Here is an 18,538-nt window from a genome sequence, read left to right as displayed (position 1 = left end):
CTTAACAGTCACATCTCAAACCCAATGAACACCATTTTTGTTTTAGTTTTGCTTAAAATCATTATAACATTCTTTGAAATTTTCTTATATGGTTATATGATACAAATAATTCTTTATTTGTGACCCATATTTTATTATTTCTTTAGTCTCATTTCTGAAGGTATCACCATCCTTTCTCAATCTACACACTTGCTAAGTAATCTCATCCATGACAATTATTTCAACTTCTCCTTCTAGTATAAATATTCTATCTGAATATGTTCACTAATACTTATATTTTCCAGGGTATGCATATACCTTTATCTGAAAGACCCTCAGATTCAAGAAGTTCAACTCAGACTAATTATCTTAAAGTTGATGAAATTCCTTTTTTTCTAATTGTTTGCACTAGCATTTATCCTGTGATTACAAATCCCATTTGAACTTGATATCTTCCTTTCCATCATCCTTCCACCATATCTGATAAATCACAAGTTCTATTGAATTTATCTCATAAATGTTATAGAATTTAATTGCTTCTTTCTGTTCATGCTGAAGCTATGCTCCTTCAAGACCAAATAATTTCATGCCTAGTGAAATAAACTCTCACATCTCTGTGTTTCTAATAGTCTGTAATCCATCTTTTTTTCTGACAGAGTGCCCTTTCTATCTGAAACTCTCTACATGAGTCAAGCATTTTCACTAACTATGTATTACTAAAAAAAGATTTATAAAAATGTACCCTTCCCACTTTCATGCCCAAAGCAAAGATCACTGACAAAATTGATGTGCTCTTCCTAAAAGAGCTCAAAATGGCTTTGAAATCATATTTACATAGTTTTCTAAGAAACAAACTACCAACTGATGATAGTTGGAAAGCAAGTTAGCCTTCAATTCAATATTGAGCTCAGAGAAAAAATAAAATTTATCCTACACGTAAGCCTCTGACTCTTAAAGGTCAGGCCTTCGGATCATCTAAGCAAGTGTGTCTAAAGTCATACTCTGCCAACAAAATTTAGATTTCAGCAATTTTTGGTCATTTTGCTTTCCTAAACATGTCATATTTCACATCTCTCTGAATATTTTTAAGAAAAACAATTCATATTATTTTAAAAGGCTATATATTTTAGTTACTTGTCTAATATACTAACACAATATTTGAGAAAATAATTTAAGGATGGATCAGTATATTTTGGTTCACAATTGAAGGATACGGTTCATCTTGAAGGAAAGTTATGCAGTGAATGTATAAGCGAGCTATCAAGTAGCATCAGTAGTCATGATGCAGAGAGAGATGAATGCTGTTTAGTTCACTTTATCCTTTGTATTCCGTGCCGAGCTACAGACAATGAAATACTACTGACCGCATTTAAAGTGGGTCTTCATTCTTCAGTTAAACCTTTTTGGGAATAACTTCATAGACATGGCCAGAGGTGTGTTTTCATGATTATTATAAATTCAGTGAAGGTAACTACAGAGACTAATCATATCTATTTGACCGATTTCTAAACATTCATCAAATATAAGCTAAAATGATATTACCTCTATGAAAGCCAAACTCTAATTGCTACTTTACAAGAAGCACAAGAAACTAAAATATACTTAAAATACACTGTTCTGTATACATATAGTAATACATTCAACTGTGTTGGAAATATATGCATTTCCCGTTTGTTTTAACAGTAAGTGCAAAAATAGATACATTACAAATTACGTAGTACATGGAAAGTATTCTTTTAAATGCTTTATGATATAAACTCATTTAATCTTCATAATAGCCTTATGAGTTAAATTTAGTATTTTCTCATTCTTTTATTTTTTTCATTGAACATAGTTTTTTTTTTTTCTCACACAATATATCCTGTTTACTATTTCCCTTCCCACTATTCTTCCAAGGTCTTCCCCATCACACTTACCTTCCAGATTCACTCCCTATCTGTTTGACATTAGAAAACCAGCTGCTAAGGGACAACAATAATATAAAATAAAATGAGTAACATAAAACAAAACTTGCATATCAAAGGCAGACAAAACAGACAAAAACAAGCCCAAGAACAGGTACAAGAAACAGAGACCCACTTGCTTGCACACTCAGGAAGCCCATAAGAACGTTAAATTGGAAACTATATTATAAGCAAAGAGAACCTGCCTGGTGCAGACCCATGCAGGGGTCCTGTGCCTGCTAATCCAGTCTCTGAATTGTTATGAACTTTGATCATGTTGATTTAGTGGACCTTGTATCTTTGTTGTCCTTCATCCTTTCTGACTCTTGTGATCTTCTGCCTCCTTTATGCAAGATTTTCAGAACCTTGAAGGGAGGGATTTTATGGACACATCCTCCTAATAGTTAAGTGTTCCAAGGTGTCTGATTCTTTCCACATTGTCTGACTGTGGATTCTTGTATTTGCTCCCATCTGCTGAAGTTTGAAGCTTCTCTGATGATGACGGAGCAAAGCACTTATCTATAAGAGTATGTCATTAGAAGTTATTTTATTGCAACGTTTTTGTTGAACAGTAGTATTGGCTGGCATATGGTCTCTTAGAATCTGCAGTGATCTTTCCTAGCCCTTCTGGCTTCTATGGTCTTCCTTAAGGAGTCAGTTATTACTTTAATAGATCTGCCTTTATATATTACTAGGTTTCTTTACTTTGAAGCTTTTGATATTCTTTCTTTCTTCTGTACATTTTGTGTTTTGATGTTCTATGTGATCCTTTATTGTCTTCTTTAAGTTAGGAAAATTTTCTTTTATAGTTTTGTTGAAAATATTTTCTGTGCTTTGAAAACAGGAGCCTCTTCTCCTTCCTCCATTCCTATTATTTTTGTGTTTGGTCTTTTCATAGTCCCAGATTTTCTGCATGATTTTTATTGAGAGCTTTTTTTTTTTAGATTTAACATTTTCTTTGAACAAGATCTCTATTCTTTATTGTGTCTTCAATGCCTGAGATTTTATCTTTAGTTTTTTACCTTTTGTTGGTGAGCTTTGTCTCTGAGGTTCCTGTTCATGTTCTTCTATTTTTCATTTTCATATTTCCCTCCATTTGTGATTTTTATTGATTATATTTTCAATTTAAGATCTTGAACTGTTTTATTCATTTCCTTCCACTGGGGTTTTTTTTTCTGTGTCTTTTCTTAGATTTCTTTAGTGGATTCATTCATTTTCTTTTAAGGGACTTCTATCATATTAATAAATTTTAATTAAAAATCTTTGTCTTCTGCTTCAGCTATGTCACAATACCCATGGCCTCCTGTAGTAGGGTTGCTGGACTCTAGTGGGGACATCATTTCCTGGCTGTTGTTGATTGTGATTTTACACACTGGCATCTTGGCATCTGGGTTTGTGCAGGTTGTAATTCTCAGTTGTGATAGCTGATCTTGTCTTTCTTGGGTAGGTGTTTTGTTCCTTGGTTTTTGTTGTTCATTTTAGTTCTTTGGCGATCATGATGGTTGTGTGTTGACTAGTAAGAAATCCTTCTGGGATCCTGATACATGTGTCCACAGATAAAATGTGTTTCTAGGTATTCAGAATTGACACTTAGGAATAGGGACGTGAGGAGAGGTGGCCTGAGGAGGTCCACAAGAGAGCGGAGAGCTGGTAACTCTTTCAGGATATGCTTAGTCCCTTGGGAATGAGGACAGCTAGTGAAAACAAACAAAAGCAGTGAATGAGACTAGGGAATCAGATGTGGGTGTAGAGCCCACAGGTCTACCCCTCCTCCCGGGGCTCATAATGAGGACAGCTTGCAGTTTTTGGCAAAACATCTCCAGGAAAACATCCTGTTTGTTCCTGAGCTCCCTCTGCCCCCCTGGTGGTTAGCTATAGGGTCTTTGTTTACTCCATCTTGGGGCTGGTAATTTTCCACCTGCCTGGAAGGGGGGGGGGATTTCCATTGTGCAGCAGCTAGGCATATAAGGTTTTTCCTAAGCTTAAATAAACAGCATTCGACAGTCTCTTCCTCATGAATGATCCTCATCTCTTTTGCATTCCTTTAATCTTCAGGCCCTTGCCTGGCTTGCAAATGGCACAGTAGCGCAAACTGTGCCATAAAGAGTAACACAGGTGTTACAGTGGAAGTATGGAGGGTGAAGAGAAGATAAGCCCTTAGCCTACTTGCTTCGCTGGTTCCAGTCTATTTTCTGATTTTTATCTCAAGACCAAGGAATTGAAATGCTAGTGTATTAAGTAAATGTCTTGCTCAGAACTGCACAAGAAGAAAGTAGTTGAACTAGAATTTAAACTTAATTCAGACTCAAAATAAGAGGTTTACATTATACAATGCATCCTGATCTCATTCATTTTTCTCTACTAAACAGCGTCCAGTGGTTAATGTGACTTAATAAAACTTAATTTCATTACAGGATTGAATAAATAAGAGAAGAAAGGAAGTAAAAGAAAAATGGGAAAGAGGGATAGAGTGAGGCAGAGAAAAACCGATCTTTAACAAGGTTAGTGGGTTTCACTGAGATAAAGCATCAGATCAAGCAAATTGTCCACAAGAGCACAAAACTTCATTCATTTAGAACAGTGCTTTATCATTATAGGCATAAAAGGGAGTACAGCACTTCAGCAACACTAGTTCACAGACATAGTCATACATTCTTTCATAAAACATCAGAAATCTTTGATTTATCTATATGAATGCTGTTTATGCTGCCATTAACAGTCATTTTTTTAAAGATACATCGAATCCACAGAGAAACGTTCATATGATTTTAATTGCATATCAAAAAACAGATAATAGTTATAATTTAGCATTATTTATAAAAATGTTACAGATGCTACTCTAAAAAGTTTCAAACTTTTGATCTACAGGTATATGTGCTTAGAATTTAATAATATATGTACAATGATTATCCCTGAAGCATTGTTTGTAATTGAAAAAAATATCTTAAACTAATATGTGAATTCTTCATTACTATATTGGGTGGATAAATTACAGTATGCAATATAATATGTAGCCTTTTTAAAAATGAACAATGTCAAATGTGTTCAAATGTGAACATCTCAATAACATACAATAATAAATTAAAATTAAGATACAATCAGTTGCAAGTTTAATATGATTAATATACCAGTCTTAAAGTAAAAGACCCTACAGACCCCCTCCTCAAAACCTGCAGCTAGCATGCTCCCGGGGGAACTTCCTGTTTGCTTAAAAAAAAAATTCTCCGGATCAGCAGCCAGCCTGCTCTCATAAGAACATCCCATGTGCTTGAGAGAGCAGGATGTCTATGAGATAGGAAGACTGCAAGGCAGGATGTCAATAATATAGGACATCAACAAAGCAGGCTGACTGCAAAACAGGATCCATGCTGAGAGAGGAAACCATTCATGCCCACCCCCCCCCCCCGCCTCATTCTGATAACCACGCTTTTGCTTCTGTAAACTTGCTTTTTGCTCTTCCCTATAAAAAGCCCGCCCTCCAGTTGGCAGGCGCGCAAGTCTTCCAAGAGATCTTGCCACCCGCAGGTACCTGTGTCTACTCAATAAACTTCTTGCTAACTGCATTCTGTGGTTTGGTCTCAGAGTGTCCTGGTTCTGGGGTCTTCATCATTGGAGGAAAGGTCCTCTCTGAGGGTCTTTCAAAAGTGTGATAATGCTTACAAAATACGGGAAAATCCAGAACGTCTGTCTCCAACTTTGTAATTTCAACTCTTTTGTATAAATTATTGAGAATTACAAAGATTTTAATGTAATGTATTTACCCATATTTGCTATATTAGGAATTAAAATTGAGAAAGTTTATTTACAATTTGTTGAAAATAATAAATAAATCATGTGATATACTATAGATAATAGAAAAAGGCAATTATATTTACTATCAGGCCCAGTAGAAGACAGTACATTGACTTCAGCCTTCAATAGGTTGAGTGTGTTTCTTTGCCTGATTCATATGTAAAAATAAGGTGAATTCACCTTATTCAGATAAGTCATTGAAAAAAATTTATAAACCATTGAAGATATATTTCCCTGACACCACATTATAACTCAACAAGTGGTTATTTCCCGAAACATTAAGTTTCAGTGTAGAATCTGAAGCCACATCAATGATTTATTTGTGTTCTGTTCCACTCTATTCCATTTTTATATAAAAAATTTTATATTAAAATATTTTGATATTAATTTTCATATATATTTTCCTATAGAATATTGTAACAATATGGGTCATTTGAAAAATATTGATTAACTGAACTATGCATTCATGTTATTCATTTCATTGTGCAATAAATTATTATCGTTTTCCTGGAATTCAATAGAAAAGTTCTGAAAAGCTATCAAGTAAGGTCTCAGAATTCTAATTTCAGTTGGATTTGTAAATGTTTATCATTGCCGAAGAATAATATTTATTGTTCTCCTAGAAATGATAGACTCATTTTAATAATTTTCAGGGAAAATATGTATTAAATTCCAATTTTGAATAATCATAATTTGATAGTAGCTACGTCAAGTTATCGTGCTATTTACTCAATAAAGGAACTGCTTCATCTATTAATTAGAACAAGTACTTTTGCTGGAGACAATAATTTCACTTCCACATTCAGCAGATGTACTTTATGAATATTTCCTGCTTTGTCACATATAATGCGAAAAGGTATGTGCTTAAGGATTATAATTAAATATATTTTAATCTTATTTTTAAATTTCTTTTAAAAATATATTTTTGTCCGGTGCTCCAATGTGGGTCTCTGTCTCTGTCTCCTTTCCTCGCCTGATGAAGGTTAATATTCAGGAGGATGCCTATATGTTTTTCTTTGGGTTCTCCTTATTTAGCTTCTCTAGGATCACTAATTATAGGCTCAATGTCCTTTATTTATGGCTAGAAACCTACACACTGAGACAATGGGGATGTTCTATCGGGAACTCACCAAGGCCAGCTGGCCTGGGTCTGAAAACGCCTGGGATAAAACCGGACTTGCTGAACATAGCGGACATTGAGGACTACTGAGAACTCAAGAACAATGGCAATGGGTTTTGATCCTACTGCACGTACTGGCTTTGTGGGAGCCTAGGCAGTTTGGATGCTCACCTTACTAGACCTGGATGGAGGTGGGTGGTCCTTGGTTGTTCTTTGGGCTGACGAGGGAGGGGGACTTGATTGGGGGAGGGGGAGGGAAATGGGAGGCAGTGGCAGGGAAGAGACAGAAATCTTTAATAAATAAATAAATAAAAATTAAAAAAATATATTTTTAGTTGAAATGGAATAATACCGCTTCTGCTTCGAAGGTACTTTCCCTCCAATCCATCACGTCTCATCCAACTCTTAACTTGACAGCTTCTTTTCTTTTTCTTTGATCATTATTACATATAGGTATATATGAATATGTATGTAAATGAACAAGTATATAAATACATCCTGCAGGTCTGTTTTTGTTGGTGGTGTATGTATGTTTTCAGTGATGACCATTCTGTATTAGAAAACCGATAAGGGGGCTTATCCCTGGGATAGGGTAATTTTTCGTTTCTTAGCAGCCAGTGATTAGCTGTAGTTTTGTGTCTATGGGTGGGACCACATGAATTTTCTCCTCCCCATGCATATGTTTACTGCTAATAATGAAGACATCCTAAGGTATCATTATTCTATTCACGTTTTTCTTCTTGTGAGTACAGTATGATAAGAAGTATAACAACTGATGTCAGTGTCTTGATTTAGGTTAAAATATCAGCAATTTTATCTAGTATTTCTTCAATCCGTGTGTCCATAAATTAACAGACAAATATTAGTGTGCAATATTATTATGTAGTATATTACCTCTAGAATCAATACCATATTATGCTTCTAAATTATATTGTATTTTCTATAATATATATATATATATATATATCATTAAAAAAGATAGTTAGAACATAGAATTCCATTTTGTGATTCCACAAAGGATCTCAGATCACACTGGAGAAGATGATACCATACTTTGCTTTCTGACCACACAAAATTTTATTTTAGTCATATTGATTTTTCTATTTTAGGCTATTTGAGAATGATATTTTATCATCTATTATACTTGGCTATATAGTACAAAGTAAAAAACAAGAAAAAATCTTTTTAAAATATATTCTTAAACCTTTATTTCAGAGTTTAGTTTTGGTGCAACATTTTCCAGTTCATGAATACACATACTTTTGCATACATAGTTGTTCAATTTTACTTTCTTGTGTGATCATAAACAGCTATGGAGAAGAAAGAGTTTATTTGACAATACTTCACGTCACACTTGCAAGTTCGTCTCTGAGGAAACTCAGAGCACAAACTCAAGCAGGCCCTAAAGTAGAAACCACTAAGAAATACTGCTTGCTGCTTCGACCTCTGGCTTCCTATTTAGCTAATTTTCAAAACAGCCCAGACTCATGCATCTAGGAATGGTGTCACCAATGGTGAGCTGGGTCCTCTCAAATGAATCATTAATCAATACTGTGTGTGTCTCACAGTTCCAGCCGCAGGCCAATATAAACTGGCCAATTTTTCAAATGAATTTCCCTTTTCCTAAATGACTCTAAGTTGTATTGAATTGTCAATAAAACTAAATAATACAATCACTCAGAAGTTACAGAGCTTGCCCATCATGGTCTTGACCCCTCTGTTCATATTATCTCCCTTCTCTCACTTTATTTGGACTCTGGAAGCTCGATCCAGTGGTTAATTATGGATCTCTGCATCTGCTTCCATCTGTTTCTGAAAGAAGGTTCTAGTTTCTCTGGGACTATGAAAATTAAGTTAGTTATCCTTTGCTTTATGTCTGGTATCCACTTATAAGTGAGTACATACTATATTTGTTTTCTGGTATGGGTTACCTCACTCAGAATTGTTCTTTCTAGTTCTGTCCATTTGCCTACTAATTTAAAGATGTCTTTGATTTTTATCACTGAGTAGTACTCCATTGTTTAAATGTACTACATTTTCTTTATCCATTGTTTAGTTGAGGGGCATCTAGGTTGTTTCCAGGATCTGACAATTACAAATAATGTTGCTGTGAACATAGCTGAGCAAATGTCCTTTTGGTATGAGTGTGCCTCCTTTGCGTGTATGCCAAAAAGTAGTATTGCTGAGTCTTGAGGTAGATTGATTCTGAATTGTCTGAGAAATCACCATACTGTTTTCCACAGCAACTGTACAAGTTTGCACTTGCACTAGAGATGAAGAATTGTTCCCCTTACTCCACATCCTCTCCAGCATTAAGTGTCATCAGTGTTTTTGATCTTAGTCATTCTGACAGGTATAAGATGGTATCTCATAGTTGTTTTGATTGCATTTCCCTGATGACTGAATCAACTGATCTGAGCTAGTGGGAGATAATTGACTCTGGACTGACATCTGGGGAATTTGCCTAGGACTGAAATAGGCCCCTTGAATAAAGGTGATGATGGTTTGGTCTGGCAGTATATGGGGCTACAGGTGAAAGACCTGGATAAATCCAGGTATCCCCAAAGAAAGCCCTAGATAAATCTAGGTTCCTCTCCCCCCCACCCCCCCCCCCGCAGGAAGAAAATAGCCAAAAATCCCAGCAGGAAGAGAAGAATCAAAAATCTAGGATTAGCCGGTTATTGTGTTTCAGGAACTAGCTGAAGATAAAGTTAGGTTGTAATCTTGAGAATAATCTTGAGAAACAGGGAGTTTCCCCCTTGTGATTGACAATGTAATGTGTTTTAAGAACTAGCTGATTATGACCTTGGGAGTGGTCCTGAGAGGCAGGGGTACATACCTTCACAGGTATTTTCGGAATTTTCTGTGACACACTCCCTGCCAATTCTGGATCACTGGGCTGTGGTTTCTTCCCTTAAAAATCGCTTCTCCTGATCACTCGGGGTCGAACTCTCCCCCTGCGTGGGTTATGAGTCTCAGCCCCAGTGCATTGGTTCCCGTCTCATCTCATCATTAAAGCCTCGTGTGATTGCAGCAAGGATGGTCTCTTGTGAGTTACTGGGGGGTCGTGTTATCCTGAGACTTGAGTGAGAGTCTCCCTAGCACTGGGGGTCGTTCACAGGCAGTATGAGAAGGATCTAATTCTAATGCATAAATTGACTTTGTGGAGTCCATTCTCTGTGGAGAGATACCTTGCTCAGTGTAGGTACAGGTGATGGTGGGGGGAAGAGTCTTGGTCTTGCTTCAATGAGGTGATGGGATAGATTTAGTTGACTTCCCAGGGAGGCCTTACTCTCTCTGAGAAGCAGATGAGAGTGGATAGGGGGAGATGGGAGTGGGAGGAAAGGAGGGAGAGGGAACTGGGATTGGTATATAACAAATAAATAAATAAATAAATAAATAAAGTTAATTATATAAGAAGGAGTTTACAGAATATTCTTACCTATTTATCTCTAGAATTTTCCTTCCACATTCTACCACCTATCTGCAAATGTTAGGGCTAATGCTGTTGATACATAATCAATAAGTAGCAATAGGCAATTCTGACAAAATATTCAGTCCTGAACTGCTTTATTTAGATGGTTTGCAAGCAGTTTATTTCTTTCCGCACAAACTGGTAGCAAATTTCTCGCCATACTAACAAAATATCCACATGTTCAAGCAGCAAAATTGCTAAAGCTTTACTAACATAGAAAGTAACACCATTATGACTTAACAGTTTTTCAATATGCTCAAATATCAAAAACTATCATTTGATTTCATTAAATACAACTCAAAAGTACAAAATTATAAGTTTATAGAGTATCCTTCTAATTCTTTAAAAAGATATAGTTTTGAAAGATAAATGTACTTATATATGCAGTTAATCTATACAATGAGTGTGCTGGAAAATATGTTGTGTGGAGCTAACTGGAAGAGAATGGGAGAGAGGAAAGAAAGACCTTATAATGTATACTGTCTCTTACTGTTTATATTTTGTGGAGGCAAGTGTTAATTGTATCTAGAAGGCAGACCTTTGAGCATACCCGTAGGGGTCAGTCTAGGCTAGGTTGGCCTCTTTGGAGAGATGTTAAATAAGATTTTGATTGTGCTAATAGATGTAGGAATCTTATTTTTAGGCCAAAAACTTCCCTAGGTGTCAGAGTCCAGTGCCAATCCAGACACTAAATTATTTCTCCAGACCAGAGGGGAGGCGTGAGATTAAAGACACAACTCACATAGCTTTATTGGGAGGGAGATTCTCAGTGATCCCTCATGAAATCCTGAGTATGAAATCCTGAGTTCACATCCTGAAAAGTCTTCTGCGTTTATCCTCCAAACAGCCTTATAGACCAAAACACTAGCTGAGGGGGAAATTCACTAGCATTCTGTTTCCTAGGTAACCAGGCGAATGTCTCTGGTCACATCCACACCTTTCTATGCCATCTCTGTCACGTCTTCCTAGTTTGCTGCTCCGTATGCCAGCTCTGTCACGTAAGCCGAATTAACATCTCTTTTCAGGCACCTTCCAAATTACAAAGAAGGAGCAGAACAACAACCTAACACTTTGTTAGGGAGATGACCACCTCCTGTGTGACAGGTGGAAACTATGGCCTGGGATTCTGGTTCACATACCATGTAGAAATATGGGCCTACACCTAGGCAGAGGATTATGAACTCTATAGAATAATAAATGCAGATTGAGTATTAGTATGTATTTTTTCACTTTTTTTCTTGGTGTAGATGTGAAGAGATGTGATTGTCTGCTTCAACTTCCTGAACCCTTGATTTCCTTGTTATGGTGGACTGTATCTTAAACTGTGAGTTAACAGTATTACTTTCTTTCTGAAGTTGCTTCTATCAGAGTACTTTATGACATTTATCACAAAAGAAATAGGTATATTTGTACCTATCAATATTCAATTATAAAACCCTACCTAAAATATAAAATATATCCTTTATATTTTTTCTTTTCTATAGATTACTGTTTATAAGTACACAAATTATAGGATTTCTAGGAGCCTGAAAGTACTCTCAAGTTTTGCTAAATCTTGTTCTTTTACTTTTTGCCTATTATTTTCTGTGCTAGGAATGGAGCCTGGTGTCTCTTCATGCATGGTAGCTATAGAGCTTTCCATCTACCCTTTTGTCCTGTCCTTTTGCCTCACAAATGATAATATTGATTTTAACCTGAGAATATTGAAGACCCGGATATTAATCCACATACCTTTGAACACCTGATTTTTGACAAAGAAGCAAGAAATATCAACTGGAAAAAAAGAAAGCTTATTTAACAAATGGTGCTGGCATAACTGGATATCAACATGTAGAATAATGAAAATGGATCCATATTGATCACCATGCACAAAACTCAAGTCCAAATAGATCTAAGACCTCAACATAAAGCCAGCCAAAGTGAACTGCATAGAAGAGAAAGTGGGAAATACATTTAAACACATAACATCACACTAGACAAGTCTGTGTGAGGTTTCTTGGGCTAGGATACTAGACTACACAAAAATGAAAAAGCTATCTAAGCATGAATACTAATGCTTCTCTGCTTCCTGATGTTGACACATTATGACCATCAGCCTTCCATGTGTCCCAACATGATGTTAGAGGTTGCTAGTTTGTTTCCTGGCTTCCTGGAAGTTCAGCCTTGAAATAAACACACAGAAACCATATTATTTAAATCACTGTTTGGCCCATTAGCTCTAGCTTCTCATTGGCTAACTCTTATATCATAATTTAACCCATTTCTAGTAATCTGTGTACCACCATGAGGCTGTGACTTACCGGATAAAGTTCTGGCATCTGTGTCCAGTGGGGTTACATGGCCTCTCTCTAAATTCCCCTTCTTTTTTCCAGCACTCAGTTTAGTTTTCCCTACCTAACTCTAATCTTTTGCAGCCCCAAGACAGTTTCTTTATTAACCAATGGTATTCACAGCATACAGAGGGGAATCACATATAACATGAAGTAGTTTTTGTTGGGTATAATGTATCCAAAAAGTAAATAGTGTGTAATATAAGAAATTGTTATAGATACATGTGCCTATTGCTGTGATAAACCTGTCGTGTGGTTCTTAGGGATTTGGATATCGTTTGTTGAAATGTGTACCAATTTGGAAATTTAGATTAGAAAACACCCTGCATACTGTGAAAAATGTATTAATGGGCTGCTCTGGTGAGAGTTTAAAAGACCAGAAGGCTGAGAGTAACAGACAGTGTAGACCAGGCTTTTGAAATTTCTAGCATATACCTAGACCATTCAGAGAATATTCTGACAAAGAATCTGGATTCACTCTGTTCATATATTGAGAGCCTGAATGAAACCTCTCCAGCATAAGTTGTCATCTGTGATTTTGATCTTGGCCATTCTTAGAGGGATAAGATGGAATCTCAGAGTTGTTTTGATTTGTATTTCTCTGATGACTAAGGCTTTCAAGCATTTCCTTAAATGTCTTTCAGCCATTTTCGATTCCTCTTTTGAGGTTTAGGTCTGCACTCCATTTTTTTTTAAAAGATTATTTGTTCTTTTGATGACCAATTTCTTGAGTTCTTTGTTTATTTTGGAGATCAAACCTCTGAAGTAGGGATGTGGGATAAAGGGAGCACTCCTGCATTGCTGGTGGGAGTGTAAGCTGGTACAGTCCCTTTGGATATCAGTATGGCGATTTCTCAGAAAATTAGGAAACAACCTTCCTCAAGACCCAAAAATAACATTTTTGAGTATATATCCAAAAGATGTTCAATCGTGCCAGAAAAATATGTGCTCAAACATGCTCAAAGCAGCACTGTTTGTCATAGCCAGAACCTGGAAACACCTAAATGCCCCTCAGCTGAGGAATAGATAAGGAAAATGTGGCACATTTTCAATATGGAGTACTACACAACAGAAAATAAATGATATCTTGAAATTTGCAGGCAAATGGATAGAGCTAGAAAACATTATATTGAGTGAGGTAACCTAGACCCAGAAAGACAAATATCACATGTACTTACTCATAAGCGGTTTTTAAACATAAAGCAAAGAAAATCAGCCCACAAATCACAATCCCAGAGAATGTAGACAACAACGAGTACCCTAAGAGAGACATACATGGATCTAATCTACATGGGAAGTATAAAAAAGCAAGATCTCCTGAGTAAATTGGGAGCATGGAGACCATGAAAGAAGGATGAAGGGGAGGGGATAGGCAGGGAGGAGAGCAGAGAAAAATGTAGAGCTCAATAAAACCTACAAAAAAACAAAAAGAAAAAATGTAAAATGTAATGAGAAGAAAGAAGGAATGAGACCCATATAAAGAATCAATGAAGCAAAGAGTTGTGTATTTGGTAAAATCAACAAGAAAGATAAACCCTTCTTAGAGACAGAAAGAGAATATCCAAATTAACAAAATAAGAAACAAAAGGAGCTTTTGTCCGAGGTGTCTTTGGGCTACCAGGCATCCCTTACTCATGAACATTGACACAAAAATCCTCAATAAAATACTGGCAAACCGAATCCAAGAACACATTAGAAAAATTATCCATTATGATCAAGTAGGCTTCATCCCAGAGATGCAGGGCTGGTTCAACATACGAAAATCTATCAATGTAATCCATCATATAAATAAACTGAAAGAAAAAAAACCATACGATCATTTTATTAGATACTGAAAAAGCATTTGACAAAATTCAACATCCCTTTATGATAAACGTCTTCGATAGATTAGGGATACAAGGGTCATTTCTAAATATAATAAAAGCTATTTACAGCAAGCTGACTGCTAACATCAAATTAAATGGAGAGAAACTCAAAGCCATCCCGCTTAACTCAGGAACACGACAAGGCTGTCCACTCTCTCCATACCTCTTCAATATAGTGCTTGAAGTTCTAGCAATAGCAATAAGACAACAAAAGGGGATCAAGGGGATTCAAATTGGAAAGGAAGAAGTTAAACTTTCATTATTTGCAGATGATATGATAGTGTACATAAGCGACCCCAAAAATTCCACCAAAGAACTCCTACAGCTGATAAACACCTTTAGTAACATGACAGGATACAAGATCAAATCTAAAAAGCAGTTGTAGCCGGGCAGTGGTGGTGCATGCCTTTAATCCCAGCATTCGGGAGTCAGAGACAGCCAGATCTCTGTGAGTTCCAGGAAAGCCTGGTCTACAAGAGCTTTTTCCAGGACAAGCTCCAAAACCACAGAGAAACCCTGTCTCGAAACCCCCCCCACCAAAAAAAAATCAGTTGCCCTCCTATACACAAAGGATAAAGAAACAGAGAGGGAAATCAGAGAAGCATCACCTTTCACGATAGCCACAAATAGCATAAAATATCTTGGGGTAACTCTAACCAAGGAAGTGAAAGATCTATTTGACAAGAACTTTAAGTCTTTGAGGAAAGAAATTGAAGAGGATACCAGAAAATGGAAGGGTCTCCCTTGCTCTTGGATTGGGAGGATCAACATAGTAAAAATGGCAATTCTACCAAAGGCAATTTATAGATTCAATGCAATCCCCATCAAGGTCCCATTAAAATTCTTCACAGATCTGGAGAGGACACTAATCAACTTTATATGGAAAAACAACAACAACAAAAAACCCAGGATAGCCAAAACAATCTTATACAATAAAGAAACGTCTAGAGGCATTACCATCACTGACTTCACACTCTATTACAGAGCTACAGTATTGAAAACAGCTTGGTATTGGCATAAAAACAGAGAAGTCGACCAATGGAATCGAATAGAAGACCCGGATTTTAACCCACAAACCAATGATCACCTCATTTTCAATAAAGGAGCTAAAAGTATACAATGGAAGAAAGAAATCATCTTCAACAAATGGTGCTGGCATTAAGAGGATATCAACCTGTAGAAGAATGAAAATAGATCCATATCTATCTCGATACACAAAACTCAAGTCCAAATGGATCAAAGACCTCAATATCACTCTGAACACACTGAACCTCATAGACTAGAAAGTGGGAAATACTCTACAATATATGGGCATAGGAGATCAATTCCTATGTATAACCCCAGCAGCCCAGACATTGAGGGCAACATTAAATAAATAGAACGTCCTGAAACTGAGAAGCTTCTGTAAAGCAAAGGACACTGTCACTAAGACAAAAAGGCAACCCACTGACTGGGAGAAGATCTTCACCAACCCGCAACAGACAAAGATCTGATCTCCAAAATATATAAAGAACTCAAGAAACTAGACTTTAATACGCTAATTAACCCAATTAAAAAATGGGGCACTGAACTGAACAGAGAATTCTCCACAGAAGAAATTCAAATGGCCAAAAGACACTTAAGGCCATGCTCAGCCTCCTTTAGCAATCAGGGAGATGCAAATCAAAACAACTTTAAGATACCATCTCACACCTGTGAGAATGGCTAAAATGAAAAACACCAATGATAGCCTTTGCTGGAGAGGTTGTGGAGTAAGGGGTATACTCATCCATTGCTGGTGGGAATGCAAACTTGTGCAACCACTGTGGAAATCAGTGTAGCAGTTTCTCAGGAAATTCGGGATCAAACTACCCCAGGACCCAGCAATAACATTCTTGGGAATATGCCCAATGGATGCCCTATCATATTACAAGAGCATTTGTTCAACTATGTTCATAGCAGCAGTATTTGTAATAGCCAGAACCTGGAAACAACCTAGATGTCCTTCAATGAAAGAATGGATGAAGAAAGTGTGAAATACCTACACATTAGAGTACTACGCTGCGGTAAAAAACAATGACTTCTTGAATTTTGCGTACAAATGGACAGAAATAGAAAACACTATCCTGAGTGAGGTAAGTCAGATCCAAAAAGAGGAACATGGGATATACTCACTCATAATTGGTTTCTAGCCATAAATAAAGGACATTGAGCCTATAATTTGTGATCCTAGAGAAGCTAAATAAGAAGGTGAACCCAAAGAAAAACATATAGTCAGCCTCCTGGATATTGGAAGTGGACAAGATTGCCGGGCAAAAATTGGGAACTTGGGGGTGGTGTGGGATGGGGGTAAGGGGAAATGGGGAGAGAAAAGTGAGAAGAGGAGGATGGGGGAGCTTGGGGAATGGGATGATTGGGATAAAGGAACGGTGGATATGGGAGCAGGGAAGTATATATCCTAATTAAGGGAGCCATTTTAGGGTTTCCAAGAGACTTGATTCTAGAGGGGCTCGCAGGTGTCCAGGGACATGTCCCCAGTTAGTTCCTTGGGCAGCTGAGGAGAGAGAACCTGAAATGGCCCTATCCTATAGCCATACTGATGAATATCTTGCATATCACCATAGAACCTTCATCTGGAGATGGATGGAGATAGAGACAGAGACCCACATTGGAGCACTGGACTGAGCTCCCAAGGTCCCAATGAGGAGGAGAAGGAGGACGAACATGAACAAGGAAGTCAGGACCACGAGGGGTGCACCCACCCACTGAGACAGTGGGGCTGATATATTGGGAGCTCACCAAGGCCAGCTGGACTGGGACTGAAAAAGCATGTGATCAATCCGGACTCTCTGAACATGGCAGACAATGAGGGCTGATGAGAAGCCAAGGACAATAGCACTGGGTTTTGATCCTACTGCATGAACTGGCATTGTGGGAGCCTAGCCAGTTTGGATGTTCACCTTCCTAGACATGGACGGAGGGGAGCGGACCTTGGACTTACCACAGGGCAGGGAACCCTTACTGCTCTTCGGACTGGAGAGGGAGGGGGAAAGGGTGGGGGCAGGGGGAGAAGAGTGGAGGGAGGGTAAGAGGAGTGGGGGGGGGAGGGAAATGGGAGGTGGGGAGGAGACAGAAATTTTTCCAATAAAAAAACATAAAATAAAGAAAGAAAGAAACCAAAGGGAGGATATAAAAATAGATATCAAGGAAATCCGAAGAGTCATCAGGTCATACTTTATAAACCTGTAGTCCACAAGAATCTAAAAGAAATGGATAATTTTCTTGATAGATACCACTTATCAAAGTTAGAACAAGATTAGATTAGATAAACACCTTAAAAGTGTAATGGAGTGATACAACTCTGGAACTGTGAAGGGACAATTCTTAAGGCTGGAGATGCAAAAGAACAGTTTTGGAGAGAAAGATACACTGATTTGTTGGGAAATCAGGCTGTACCTGGAGCTGCAATAGGTAAGTTCTGGAGGCTGAACAGATCTGGAGGCTGGACAGATCTGGAGGCTGGATAAAGTATACTGATTTATCAAGAAGACAGGCTTTACCTGAAGGTGTGGGGTGCAGTGTGGGGTAGTCTCCCTGCAGGATGTCGTAATCCTCCTCTCCTAGTGTGAGCCATTACAGCTGAGCTCTTTAGCTGCAGGTTTCTCATCCCACAGGGTCCCACAACTACTTTTAAAATAACCTGTAGTGATGAGGCGAGCAGGCCTGCTTTTTGTCCTGCCTGGCTCCCGCATGTCTAGCTTAGCCCCCGAAATAATAACACAGAAATTGTATTCATTTAAACACTGCCTGGCCCATTAGTTCTAGCCTCTTATTGGCTAACTCTCACATCTTTATTAACCCATTTTTAATAATCTGCGTAGCACCATGAGACTGTGGCTTACAGGCAAGATTCTAACTTACATCCATCTGGGGCTGGAGAATCATGGCACCTGCCTGACTCTGCTTCTTTCTCCCAGCCTTCTGTCCTGTCTATTCTGCCTACCTAATTTTCTGTCCTACTGAAAGGCCAAAAAAGTTTCTTTATTTAAATAATG

The sequence above is a fragment of the Microtus oregoni genome, unplaced genomic scaffold, assembly GCF_018167655.1.
Source record: "Microtus oregoni isolate MIOR12 unplaced genomic scaffold, Mior012 000100F_ref0000014, whole genome shotgun sequence".
Taxonomy (NCBI): domain Eukaryota; kingdom Metazoa; phylum Chordata; class Mammalia; order Rodentia; family Cricetidae; genus Microtus; species Microtus oregoni.
The sequence above is the reverse complement of the archived record's forward strand: the minus strand, read 5'-3'. Positions refer to the sequence as shown.